A 13066-nucleotide genomic window follows, 5' to 3' on the forward strand; every position below is an offset into this window, starting at 1 on the left:
GTGGCAAAACCAGGAGCTATAGAAGACTGAGCTGCAATAAACAGAATCCATAAGTACATGCAGTTGCAGAAGGGGATGAGACAATCATTTTATAATGCTGAATTTATTAACTTTTTAGACTGTACTTAATGACAACTTGGGAAATGAGGTTGGGACTCTGTTCCTTGCCATGGGAAGAATAGAGAACAAACCAAATTTCTTGGAAATTTGGAGGGGGAGGGGGAGGGAGCAGCTGTGATACAACCTAGAGCATGATGGCTGCTGTTAAATAGGTTATGAATCACATGAAGCTCATCTCAGTGTTTCCCAGAAAATTAAGATGTTGCTAACATATCATTTGAAATGCCCCTAAATTACAAGCCTGCCAGTAGTTTGTCAAATAGCAGCTGAAAAAGGGGAGCAAATGAGTTTGTGACATGAGATTGTGATAAGAGACCTGTCTTGCCCCTCAGCTGCAGAGGCTCCCACAGAGCTTGGCGTTTTATTTGTTCTTTGTCATGCTATCCCTCTCAATATACCAGCAAGGTGCTGTTTCTGAGATTTTGTGCTTTGCCTTGATTTCTGGAGGACGAAACCTATGGTGCTTAGTGGAATAGCATTGGCATGAGTATACCACATGGGGCTATTCCTACTGTAAATTTGGTGCAGGGCTGCATTGTGACTGATGTTCTCAGTCATGACAATTTATCTGTTCAAGTAGCTATGTGATGGGAATGGTTCTGGTGGCAAACCTTAGCTCCTTTTGAGCTACAGATGAGTAGGTGATTTGAGTAGTGAAGATGTGACCCACTGCCATAAATAGATGCGTGCCGTGCCTTTCATTTACTGGTGACTTAAGTTATGTACTCCATGCTGTAAAGCAAAGCCCCTTCCTTGTCCTCCTGGTGGCAGTAAAAATGTTGGATTGCTTGTGAGGTATGGCATCCTCTTGCATCAGGAGCAAGTGCTTCTGAAAATGATACTGTTCAGGAGTACGTATATGTTTTGGTGGCCCCAATGGCTCATATGTGGTACAAGGGTGCAGAGAAATATATTGTCTAGCTGCTGTATGAGTAAACAATGAGTGATGCTACTGTAAAGAGCTCTGTGCAACTAGAAGTTCCTGGTCAAAGACTGAATGAATAGAAAACTGGCCATCTGGATCTCCTCTTAATACCAGGACTTTGTGATGTAGCTTGCAATTTGCTTGAAGCCCGGAACCTGAAACTTGCCCTGTGGAGAGACAGCCTTGCTCTTAATGCATTTGCAGTACTTAGTCTTCAGTACTTTTTCTAACATGAACAAACAGGCCAAAATCTTGGCAATGGCGAAAGGTCAGAACGGCCTTTTACAGAGTTATGATTTAGACAATCCTGCAATGTGGCTGTCAGCCTCACCTGGTGCTGAGGAGGCTGAAAGGCCTCCCCCCCAGCAGTGGCATGCAGGAGGCACCACAAGGTCACCCTTTATCTCTGCTGCTGGTGCATCTACACATCACAGTTTTGTTACTTAGTCTCTGGAAGCAGACTCCTCCAGGGTTGTGGGCTGCAGGTGAAGAAGAAACCTCCAAAAAGTAAGTTTCGGTATATTTAGGGGTTGTATATTGTGATGGGTTTTTTTGTGGGTTTTTTGTTTTTGTTTTTGTTTTTTTTTCTTTGCAGGAAGAAGTCCCAATTAGGGCCCTGTCTTGACCAAAAGTCAGAACTTTCACCAGAGGCTTCAGAACTGTGCCTTGCCAGCAGAAAGGAGGAATATACCTGAAAAACAGTATTCCACCTGCCAGAAATGTACCTAGTTGTACACCAGCTTATGCTGTTCTAGTGTCATTTTTGTTTTGGTGGATGCTGACCACCCTTTCTCTGAGGTCTGCTGTGAAATCGCAACTCCGTCAGATGAGGGGAGAGTGAAACCGCGGCTGGGAGCGCGCGCACGGCGCGAGGCTGAGGGCAAGTGCGGGCCGCCCCTCAGGGACCCACAGCCACCTCATGGGACCGCCATTTTGGGGCCAGCTGCCGAGGCGCCCCCCGGCGCGGAGAGCTCCGTTCCCGCACGGGGCGGCAGCGGCGGGTCCGCCCCGTCAGGGGCGTCTCCTCGGCGGCGGCACGGGGCCGCCTCCCCCGTCCCCGCCTCCCGGCTCCCCAGTCGCGCCGGCGGCTGGACGGGAGCGGAGCGGAGCCGCGGCGCGCTGCCTGCCCGCCCCGTCCCGACCCGACCCATGCGCTGAGGGGCGGCGGGATGGGGCTGCGGGGCGGTGGCGGCCGTGCCGGGGGGCCGGCTCCCGGCTGGACGTGCCTGCTGCTGTGCGCCGCGCTCCGGAGCCTGCTGGCCAGCCCGGGCAGCGAGGGTGAGCGGAGACGGGGCGGCCGGGGCAGAGCCCTGCGTCGGGCTGGTTTTTGTTCGATTTCGTAGCGCTTCACGGGGGGGAGCGGGGAGAGCGAGCGAACGCGTTCTGCCGGGTGCGGGCGGCTTGCACAGGTGCGCGTGCAGCCGGGGAGTTGCACAGGTGCGCGGGCTGCGCGCGAGGTGCTCACGCAGCTCGGGTGCCCGCGGGACTCCCGCTCCCCGCAGCGCGCTGACTCCGTGCCTCGGAACGCAGCCCCGCTCAGCCCGCTGCGCCGCGTCGCCGAGCTGCTTTGGGGTGTCTGAAATCGCTGGGAAGCCGGCAGCCGTAAATACACGTTCAGCTCTTCTGTCCAGCGGGGGTGCATTTTTTTTAATTTTTATTTTTATTTTAAATTTTCCGCTCTTTTATTTTTTGACATCCGTAGGTACGCCGTGGTAGAAAAGCAGGGAATGGGGAACTTGAGCATCCCGGAGGGGGTTGCCGGCCGCTTTTGTGATGCGCAGTAACTGCGATTCGTGGTCATTTGCGAAAGTCTTTGGAGGGAGGAGGGATGCGGGGGGTGGCGCGGAGAGCAGTGGCCAGGATGTCAGAGACGCGGCCCGAGGTGACCGGCGAGCTGTAATTTGTTGTGGCAGAGTGCAAATAATGCCGATCGCCGCTCGAACGAGAAGTACAGAGGCAAGGGGAAACGCTGCTGTTCTAAGTGCGAGGGTGTTTCACGTTAAATATTAGGGAAAATCTCCGAGGGATGAGGTACTGGCACAGACTGCCCAGGGAGGTGGTGCAGTCACTGTCTCCGGAGGTGTTCAAGAGCTGTAGAGATGTGGCACTGACGGACGTGGTCCGTCAGTGGGATGGGTGGGAGGGGTCGGTGGTTGAGCTGGATGATCTTAGAGATTTTTTCCAGCCTTAGCGGTTCTGTGTTTAGCATCCAGAATACGCGTTGCTTCGGGCGTTCTGGAAATGGCTTTGACTCTCTCCCAATGGGACAGCAGTGGGCCCCATCCTTCAGCCCCGCGCTGCTCTGGCTGCTGTCGGTCGACTGCTGCCGAGCAGCCCCGCTCCTGGGAAAGGCTCACCTGCCTGTCGGGATGTGCTCGCACTTGACGTCGATTTAGGTTTGAAAAGTTGGGTTTGGCTGCTTACAGGTTCTGCAGAGAGACCCTCCCTGGGATTGGTTGTCCTGCCCAGCTGGCGGGAAGCTTTGCCTTTGCTGGGGTGGAGGTGGCTGTCTTAGAGCCGAGAATGCTTTCTGAAGTTGTGTGCGTTGGTTTTTGTGGGTCTTGCTGTTATCCCTCGTTCTGCTCAGCACGGTTAAAAAACATCTAGCAGTATCGGTATGTAACATGTATGAGCATTTGCCATCCTTTGTGCAGCTACGTAATTGCTATTTTCAGAAACTCCATGACGATTTTTGTTTCTCAAACGCTTACTGTAATACACAGTGGCATTGTAAGAGAAGATATGTGCAATTGGCAACTCCTTGTGCCCGAGTTCCTGTCTTATCCTACAGCAGAGACTATGGGGAAAGCGCTTTAATAATCTATGCTAAAATTTGGAGGGAGAAAAGAATGAATTGTTTGGGATCCATAGGCTGAAAATAGCTTTTGGAAAGTGCAGCTGAGTTTCATCAGCTCCTGACTTTTTTTTTTTTGTGTGTGTAAGTATCGTAAATGTCCACTAGGTATTTCCAGTTACAGGTTATAGGGTAAACACTGAGGAAACTGAATTAAATTTCTGCCCTGTTTTCCTCTGAAAGGGAAACAAAACCAACTTTGATTTTGGTTGCCTTTTTCTCAAACTGTGTTATTAAAAGCCAGACGTGCTGGGCTCAATGCTGTTTCACATCCCGGGTATTGTTTAGCTGTTAACAGAGTTCATTCATTAGAATTAGAGGTTTCCCTCCTCCCTTTGACTGCTTTTACAAATTCAAAAACCTGTCACAGTGCAAATATTCCAAAGAGTTCTGTGAAAATATTACATATAATTTGGGAACACCGGTATTTCATGAGTAGCTGACTGCTTTCAGATGCTTTGCCTGTGAAATGTGTAGGGAGCTGCTGCCCTCAAGTTACCATTGTGCTTGAATGAACGTAGCGCTTTCCACAGAAATAAAATACGTTTGCTATTGTGATAGCAATCACAAACACATTGCTTCAGCCTGGGAGGGGGGGGTTGCGTTGTTGATACTGTAATTACTTGGATTATATATTTATGGTAGCCTTGCAGTTTCAAAGCAGCAGAGTGTGAACCTGAATAGATTTGCTATGTGGACTGAGTCTCTTTTTTTTCTTTTTTTTTTTTTCTTTTTTTTTTCTTTTTTTTTTTTTTCCCCACTGGCAGCAACTTGTGACCCGTCCCAGGCACCTGAGGTAGCCCTGCAATGTACGGATGGGTTCCCCTGCACCTCCTTTAGTTTAGAAATGCGTGTTTTAAATGGTTCTGTTGCTGATGCTAGGGCTTGGGAAGTGGCTTTTGTGAATTATTTATGTGAAATATAGAATGAACAAAGGAATTGTCTTTTGTGCAACCCGTCACCCCAAACTTCAGCGTGGTTTGTTACACATAGCCTGCGAGTTTGCGTTGGTTTGCAGGTCTTCACCCAGATAACCTCAAAAAGTGCCACGTGGGCAAAGTCCCTAAAGAATGGAGTACCTGGGATCTTCTAAGTGCTTGTAACAAAGTAACTCATCAATTTACAAACATAATTGTCCTTAAATAGAAGGTGTATTTCACTTCAAGGGCTTTTCTGAGTAAGTCAGTGCTGAGGAGGAAGTGCTATCACAACGGGTTACCCTGAAACGGGTGAGAAGAAATGCAGTCTCAAGTCAATGTCATTACTTAGAGAGAAGGTGAGAAAGGCAGAGTGTCTATGACTTTGTGGTATGTGTTGTACTAGTTTTAGGGATTTAAGCTAAAGAACAGCCTTTTAGTTCTAAACTCTTGCATTTGATCCTTCTCCTGAATTCTTGTGGGGATTTTTGAAGCACAGTTTCTCTTGATGTATCATTTTTAATTTGAATGAATGAATAAGTGAGTGCAATTAAAGGGGCAGGTCTGGTAGAGGGAAAAATAGCGGAAGGTGGTAATTTGCAGATTATTCATGACAGAGCCTGGAATGAGCCTACCTGTTCTAAATGCATTGACTTGAGTGTGTTTTGTTCCATATTGACGTATAATTTCTGTCATGGAGCACTGGATAAATGAATATTTAGGTATAACATCACAGTGTTTATAATTAACTATCGAATGCAGTCCTTTTTCAATGAGTTTGTCATGCGTTTCGTAGAAGCAGGTGTGAAAATCCCTTCACTTTTCGAATCCTTCTATTTCTATTAGTTGAATGCTTTGGGTAAAAATAGACATGAGAACTTCTTGTTTTGCTTGTATTGCTCTTAACAACTCATCTTCATCTCTTGCATGTTCACATGGCTGTTGCATTTTTTGCAGTTCTGTAGGTACAGGTAACACGAGCACAAGTTGTGTGTACAGAATGGGCAATCCAGGGCACGTGGCACTCTGTTCTGCAGAGTTCTGAGAGGAATTTATTTTGTTTGTGTACTGGAGCAGTTCCTTATATGCTTTCTGTAACAGCGCTGCGTAGCCTCCATGCTGTACATTTATTTTAGTTATAGGAGCGATCCCATTAACTTTAAAATTTACTGCAGTGGAATTACTGGAATGAGGAGGGACAACTCATGTCTAATGGTCTTTTTGGGATCAGTCTGATGTGATGTATGGCTTTTCAAGAGGTTTAGAATGACTCAGTCATGATTTTATAATGGAAACTGCTATCCTTTTGACAGTAAAATGGCATTTGAAACGCAGCACTTTCAAGTATATGACTAAAAGCATTGCTGCCTAATGACACATGTTTTATTTAATAAAAAAAAAAAGGAAATAAGCAATAAGTAAAATTGACTACAGTACAATACTTGTTTGCTTTTGAGGTATATTTTAAAAATCGTAATAAATAGTGGAAAACTGGTGAACTATCTTAAACAGAACCACTGACAGGTCGTCAGCTTACCGCATCATAAATGTTGACACCATAATTTGGAGCATAAAGCAGCTATTTGCAGATCAATTTACAGGTGGATAAACTGACAGGTACCATGGGGGAGCAGGAACAGTCAGTGGGCTCATCTGGCAGTTTCTACCTCCTCCCTTCCCACTCCCATGGTTACCTCATGTTTTGGCCCTTCCACAACGTTCCTCATCCATCTCCTTATCTGCTCTTCTGTTGCTGTGAAATGAGGAAATCAAATCTCACCAATAAATGTGTGTTTATTCTTTGTAGTAAATACAGAAATAAACATTTTGTAGCAAACAATGGGAGGGAAAGTGGGATCAGGATTTCATGAGTTGTTTCAGAAATCGGAAGGCAAGACAGTTAGATTACATGATGCCTTGTTCTCCAATCTCTCTGTGTTTATGCTATATTGTTCTGAGGATTTCTGTGTCATTCCTGCAGAAGTCCTTGTTCCCACCATGCAGTTCTCAACCTGAGGAAGAACAGCTGAGTGATGATGCTGGGTGCTGCTGTGTTTCAGGTCTCACTTAGAAGAGGGCTGGTAAACCCCCAGTATTTCTGACCTGGAGTTGAAAGTAAGTTTTTCGCAGTCCAGTATGTCCTGCCACTGGTGTATCTTTCCCACTGCCGTAAGGGTTAGTGAGCTATGGGGCCTGATTTCAACCAGTGTGGTCCTGCAATAGGTATTTTTCCTTACTCAGACAAGGTTAGAAAGATGCATAGAAATACAGTGTTAATGATTGCATTGGAATGAACCATTTTTTAAATAGCTTAGTCCTTACTAAAGTCATTTTCTTTGATCTGTTCTGTAAAGTTGCTATGTATTTTAAATCAGAAGTCTTTTTTCTTTGAAAATACATTTTGTATTTGACATGTCAGTATATTTTTTGGGACAAATGGAATGAAGAGATGAATAGTCCTCTGTTCATATGGTGCTTGTTCCCTCACCTTGCTCTCTGGCTGGATATGAAGATGACAGATTTTGAGTGTTTGGTGCCCCAGCAGCTCTCGTGGCTGGCTGTATTGACAGACTTGAGCACTGGCTCTCAGTAGCTTTAGGTCTCTGTAGGGATTTATTACCCTTTTAGTCGTCTTTTTGACCTATTATTATCACTTTCAGTCTCAGTTCTGGTATTTGCTCTGGCTTTGGTCAGTGCAGTATCTGAGTCTCTCCAAAGGTTTAAGGCGCTTATCCTCCTGGAGGTAGAAAGCAATTATCCCTATCTTCTGTGGGGAGGCTGATGGGGAAGGGACAGGAGCACTGCCACTCGCAGCCTTGAACATGTGGCTTCTGGGTTCAGGAGACGTGGGCAGGCTGCACTAAGCTGTGCATGTGGGCACACCCTTTCTCTCCTTACAAATAGCAGTATGATGCATTGGGCCAGAAGTATCACAGCATTCAGCACATACTGTGGCAGTCTTGCTTGGGATGTGACAGTGGTGGGAAATGCTACGTTTTTTTCCCTCTCTCTTGGTATTTGAACTGTGCAGGAGATATATAAGGAGTCTTTGGCCAGTTTGAGCTTCTCAGGTGGCCGTTAGTTGGCTGGATTAGTTGGCAAAATCTCTTGAAGAGGGTAATGTAGCATGTACTGTCATGGCAAGCTGGGGACTACTTCTGTGAGAAGGTCTGGCAGCCTGGGGGACGGGGCAGTTCCTTTTCCTTTTCTTTCCCCTGGCAGGCTCCCAAGTAGGGTGCATGTGGAGAGGAAATGATTTTCCTTCTGGTCATTAAAAGCTACCTGCAAGCAGGTATTTTCAGATGTGCTATTTGGAATTCAGGTGTGTAAATCCCTTGGGATTTACTCTGAGTCACCCAGAGAGCATGTCAAAGAGAGAGTAGGACCTTGGAACTCAGGCTTCTGTGTCAGCTGCTTCATTACAGCGTAGAGGGTGGTACTTGAAGTGTTTTGAAAGTGTATCTGCTCCTTGGTTCTCTGATTTGAATCCTTTGCTGTAAGGAAGGGTTTGGAGCAACTAATTTGGACTTTGTAATTCTCTGAGGGGACAGAGAAACTTGTGGGAATAGATTAATTATTCAGAATCGATAATGTGCATTTCATGATGTTTCTGGGTGGATTTGTATCAGTTTCTGTTTCCTTGTTAAAACAGTGAAATTGATTGAAGTAGCCTTTATGTTAGTTTCTCCAAAATTTGGTCATTCCATTATCCATCTAATCTTCATACACAGAGTCTTCCTAAAACGTGTTGGCAATCTGCTCTTCCCGCTAGTAACTTCCACTTTCTTCCTTCTGAAATAGAAGGGATAAGCTGTCAACCCCCTGAAAAGCCAGTAGATCATCTTAAACACTTTTTTGCTCCCAAATGCTATCTAAGCATTATGTCAGTTTCTTTTTTTCTACTTGAGTGAACTCTGTGGCAGCAGAGTAGTCATTATTGTCAACAGGAAGGCTTTATTGGTGCTGGACAGTGAGGTCTTGCAAGTCCACTGGTAGTGAAAGCTGACAGCCTTGACAGCTCTGGATGTGTCTGGTGAGTTTCTTTCCTCTTGTTGCATCTAGTTATGTGCACAAGAATTTGATGCCAATGTCTTTGAGGACGTGTTTTCAGAACAGAGATGGAGTTGTTTGTAGTTGGCAATGTTTTGCATTAGGGCAAAATGTGAGATTTCATTTCAACATGGCCAGCAGGTGGTTTGATTGCATTGGGAATCTGTTGGGATTTAGGGCTTCACTTTGTGTGTGCTTAATGAGGAGCTTGATTTAAGTAGCATCTCGAAGAAATTGGCTGTGTCCTTCAGCCACTTGCAGAGACCTTGGTAGTGGTTGGAGGCTCTGGGTCTGCAGGCAGTGCTGGTGTTTTTTTGCTCCGCCTAGACCTCTGTGATGCTTGCTGGCTGTTTTGCCTTCTCAGTGGAACCTTCTTTCTGGTTGCCAATAGCAGAGTGTTAATAATTTCCCCCAGTCCTGTTTGCCACAACCAGTCTCAATCTGGAGAGATGCTGTTGTGTTGATATGGTATTGTTTCCAGTCAGTCTTATGAGTGGGGCTAGGGAACATTTTACTGACTGTATGGGAACTGCTGAGTCACGGCCTGAACCTCCGACTGATCACCTGAGGCGAGCCATGAGCCAGCCAGAGGAGCACAGCTGAAGGCAATTCACCTGTGCTGCCGGAAGGGGTGGAGCCAGGCTGCACCCCTCCTAGACCTATTTAAGAGCTGGCTGCCAGTGGGGAAGGATCTCTTCTGGAGATCACCTCTATTGGTGTTTTGTGGTGAGCCCAGCATAAGAGTAAGCCTTCCATTTATTCTCTTTTGTTATCATTGTCCACTTCGCCTAACTCTCTTGGTTATATCATGATTGTAGCATCTTGATATCCATTGATTATACACTGACTTTTTCTCTTCCTTCTTCCTATTTTTAAATTAAATAGTGTATTTTAAAATTAAATAGTGGTTTTGGGGGGAGTAAAACTTTGCCATTAAAAAAAAAAAAAAAAGTAAACCATACTGGGAACTAAGTTTCCAGGTACTTTGATGTCAACTTAATAAATGTGCAAATGATTGCCTCTTGCCTTGAGTGCAAATCCTTGTAAGGGGAAAAACCTGTGGTTTCCTATTTGTTTAGTAAAACAGAAGTGAGCTTATTGTCCCAACCCCGAGGCTGTGGCCAGTGCCTGTAAATAACTTTGACAAAGGGCAGTATCACACCCCTTGTAAACAGTATGTGCAAACAGCAATTATATGGTATTTTTTGCATTATGTCTGTAACGTTTTCTGGCCATTGTTATGACTGCAATTGCCCACCTGCCTTCAAAACCTGTAAATCTGTGATATAGATTCTAGCGTTTTGGCCCTTGCTATAAAAGGGAATCGTTAGAAAGCTAAGAGCAGAACAAAGCCAATGTAATAAAATATAAATCTGCAGTTAATATTAGTTTATATAAGTTCATTAAGTAGTGTTATTTTTTTCTTCCTCCAGTGGGCTATAAATAATAGGTACTGTTACAGCTTGCACTCTGCTGTAGCTGGTTTCCACTGCTGGAAATATTTCTGAGGTTCTTTCCTGCTTGTTTTTGTCCAAATTCAGTGTAGCTAATTAATACAAAACATCTGCTCCCTGGTGACTTTGATTTCTTACAGGAGTTTATTTTTTTCATTTGTTTTTGCTATCTTGGATTATTTTTGACTGTCAGTCATTGGAGCGCCTTGGATTTATACTTTTTGAGGAAATATTTGGCAGAACTGGGAAAACAGTTGGAAAATGAATGGCAACAATACTGCAATAAAACAAGCAAAGATTTATGAAGCAGAAAAACTTTGACTTGTGATGATGAAGAGTCCCTTGCAGTCAGTGTATCCTGGTGGTGCTGTGAACTCCAGGCGTGCAGGAGGAAGAACGGGGAGGTATGCAGTATAAGGATACTCTGCATACATCACCATAAGCTCTGCTAATGATGATGAGTTTGGCAGCTCTACCCCTGCCTTGGGCTGGGGGAAGGAGGAGGAGAGTGGAGGTGCAAGGTTTGGTGGAGAGCTTGAGATGCTATTCAGGAGACCTCCTGATGAGGTCTTGTCACGCACCTTGACCCCCATCCAACAGAGCATTTCACCTCATGTTTAATTTATAGCGTGTGAATATTCCCATGAGAAGTTTCTCACCACTGTTTTAAATGGAGTTGCTCCCACAAGCTCACAGTGTTGGGTCAGAGCTGGGGTTACCTTGATTTAGCTCTGACCTTTCTGTGGATGGCTACATCCCATGGAGTACAGTGCAGAGGAAGCCAGGAGCTGCAGGAGGAGCCTTGAGGATGTAGGAGCACTTACTAGATTTGCACCTGTTCTCATAAGGGAGTTCAAACTTGGGTTACTGAAAACAGTGTTCAGATTTTTGTGGAATTTGTAACAAATGTATTAAAGCAGTGTTTTGTTTCAGTCTTTTAAAACCAAAACTCTTTCAAATGCTCTTCTTTTAAAATGTCCTACTTATAAAATTGTGGTGTTTTGAAATATTCATGCAGGCTTTAAGGGGAGGCTTCTTTACTCTTGCTCATGTTGTGATGGGATATTGATTTGGTCAAAAGGGGTTGTTTTTCCTCTCCTGCTTGTTGTGTTTCAGTGAAATAATAAAAGCAGATTGATATGGCTTTACAGCTTCATAGTATGAACTGTCACTTCATGATATCTTGACTGTTTTGCCTGTTCCAGAGTGATTTCTCATTAATAAATTCATTAGGCTGCGCCATGTGGTAAGTCTTTTCCTTCAAGTGGTATGAGTTTGAGGTGCCTAAGGAATAACAGGCAGTAGGCTCAAAGACTTGCAGCCCAGAAGAGTCAAGTCTTTCATAGTCTTGTGTGAGCCATGAATGTTCTTCTGGTAGATCCTTGGATAGTAAAATGGCAGGAGGAGATGTGGCTGGCAAGTTGAGAAGCACTCAATGTTTTATCCTGCGGGGGGGGGGGGGGGAGGATTTCTGTTTTTCAGGTTGCCTTCTTTCCCCTTTTGAAACTGAAACAGAGCAATTGAAACTGCTTCAGCTGATCTTGCACCAGACTAGAGCTAGAAAAACCATCTCACTTAGGTGGTGTGACTAAAGTCATGAGTTGGTGGCTTAAGCCTCAGACCTTGTGCTACTGTGATAGCACTGCCCTGCTTTCAGTTGTGCCATCTGCTGCCTCACAGCACTGTGTACTAGGTGGCTGCATCAGATGGGATGCTCTGCTGTGTGGGCAGGTGCATTGGCTTAGGTCAGCATTGAATGCTATCAGCTTTGGCATTTCTATGCTTCCTTCTAGCCACGGTCCCAGCGTAGTCATGGTGAAACTGCTAAATGCCTATTGGATGAGCATGATGAGGACATCTGAATGAAAAGTCAGATCCAGTCTCCCATTAGAGATTCATGAGTGAAAGGACAGCAGTAATTCACCACCTAGAGTTCAGGGCAGAGGTTTAGTTCACTTCTGGTTTTGTTCCAACTTGATTGCTCACCCGTAGTAAGCAGTCTATCTGAGAACAAGAGTGTATGCAAATTCCCTCAGCCATTATTCTGTATTAAAAAAAATAGGAAAAAAGGCTGTGGTGTGACTTTAGACTTAATCATCATTTATCCTACCCTGAAGGCATGGAAGTTAATGATGATATAGATCTGTGTGGTTTTGTGTTCCCCTTGACTGAGCATTAGAAATAATTAGGGCTTGTGGGATGGATGCACGGCTGGTGGAGATGAGCAAAACACATTTTTGAATCAATGTATGTGGCTCTTCCAAGTTCTCTGGCAAAGATACAGGTGCTAAGTGTGTACTTATTGGCTCTGAGGTTTCTTGCTTGTTGAGACACATCTAGCTGATGCTGAAGGGAAAGGAAGTGGGAATAAATGAGTTCTGGTCCTTTGGAAGTTTTTAAGGTGCTGGGGTAAGCAGAGTTGCTAGCAATTTCTGGAGAGCCTTCTTCAGTGAGATGAGCTCCCCTGCATCCCAAGGGCTGCTGAGCATGGGTCTGGGCTATGCCCAGGACTCCCAAGCTGTACAGGAGCTGGCACTGACCCTCCTGAAGGATGTGAGCCTTAAGCACATCGTTGCAGATTTTCCTGAATTACCACCTCCTGTCATCGGAACATTTGGTAATTAGACAGCAGTGGCCAAATACCTGCTGCTGGTTGTCACAGGTTTGATGAGGAGGAACTGCTTCTGCTGCTCCTGAGGAGATAGTCTTTTTTTTTTTTTTTTTTTTTTTTTTTTTTTTTTTTTTT

The 13066-nt window shown here is 45.1% G+C and overlaps 1 protein-coding gene across 5 annotated transcripts in view; it reads left to right on the plus strand.

Annotated features, from left to right (window-relative positions):
* The first annotated feature begins 2254 nt into the window (after window positions 1–2254).
* The window catches only part of EPHA5 (EPH receptor A5), a 198614-nt gene continuing 187802 nt past the window's right edge, over window positions 2255–13066 (plus strand). For all 5 annotated transcript variants that reach the window (XM_042812275.1, XM_042812279.1, XM_042812276.1 and 2 more), the window contains exon 1: window positions 2255–2323. The gene's annotated coding sequence lies outside the window, so the exon portion shown is untranslated. The remainder of the gene's footprint in view (window positions 2324–13066) is intronic.

Source organism: Centrocercus urophasianus, unplaced genomic scaffold (assembly GCF_019232065.1).
Source record: "Centrocercus urophasianus isolate 14NV4802_14NV808 unplaced genomic scaffold, USGS_Curo_1.0 seq_13, whole genome shotgun sequence".
NCBI classification, from domain to species: domain Eukaryota; kingdom Metazoa; phylum Chordata; class Aves; order Galliformes; family Phasianidae; genus Centrocercus; species Centrocercus urophasianus.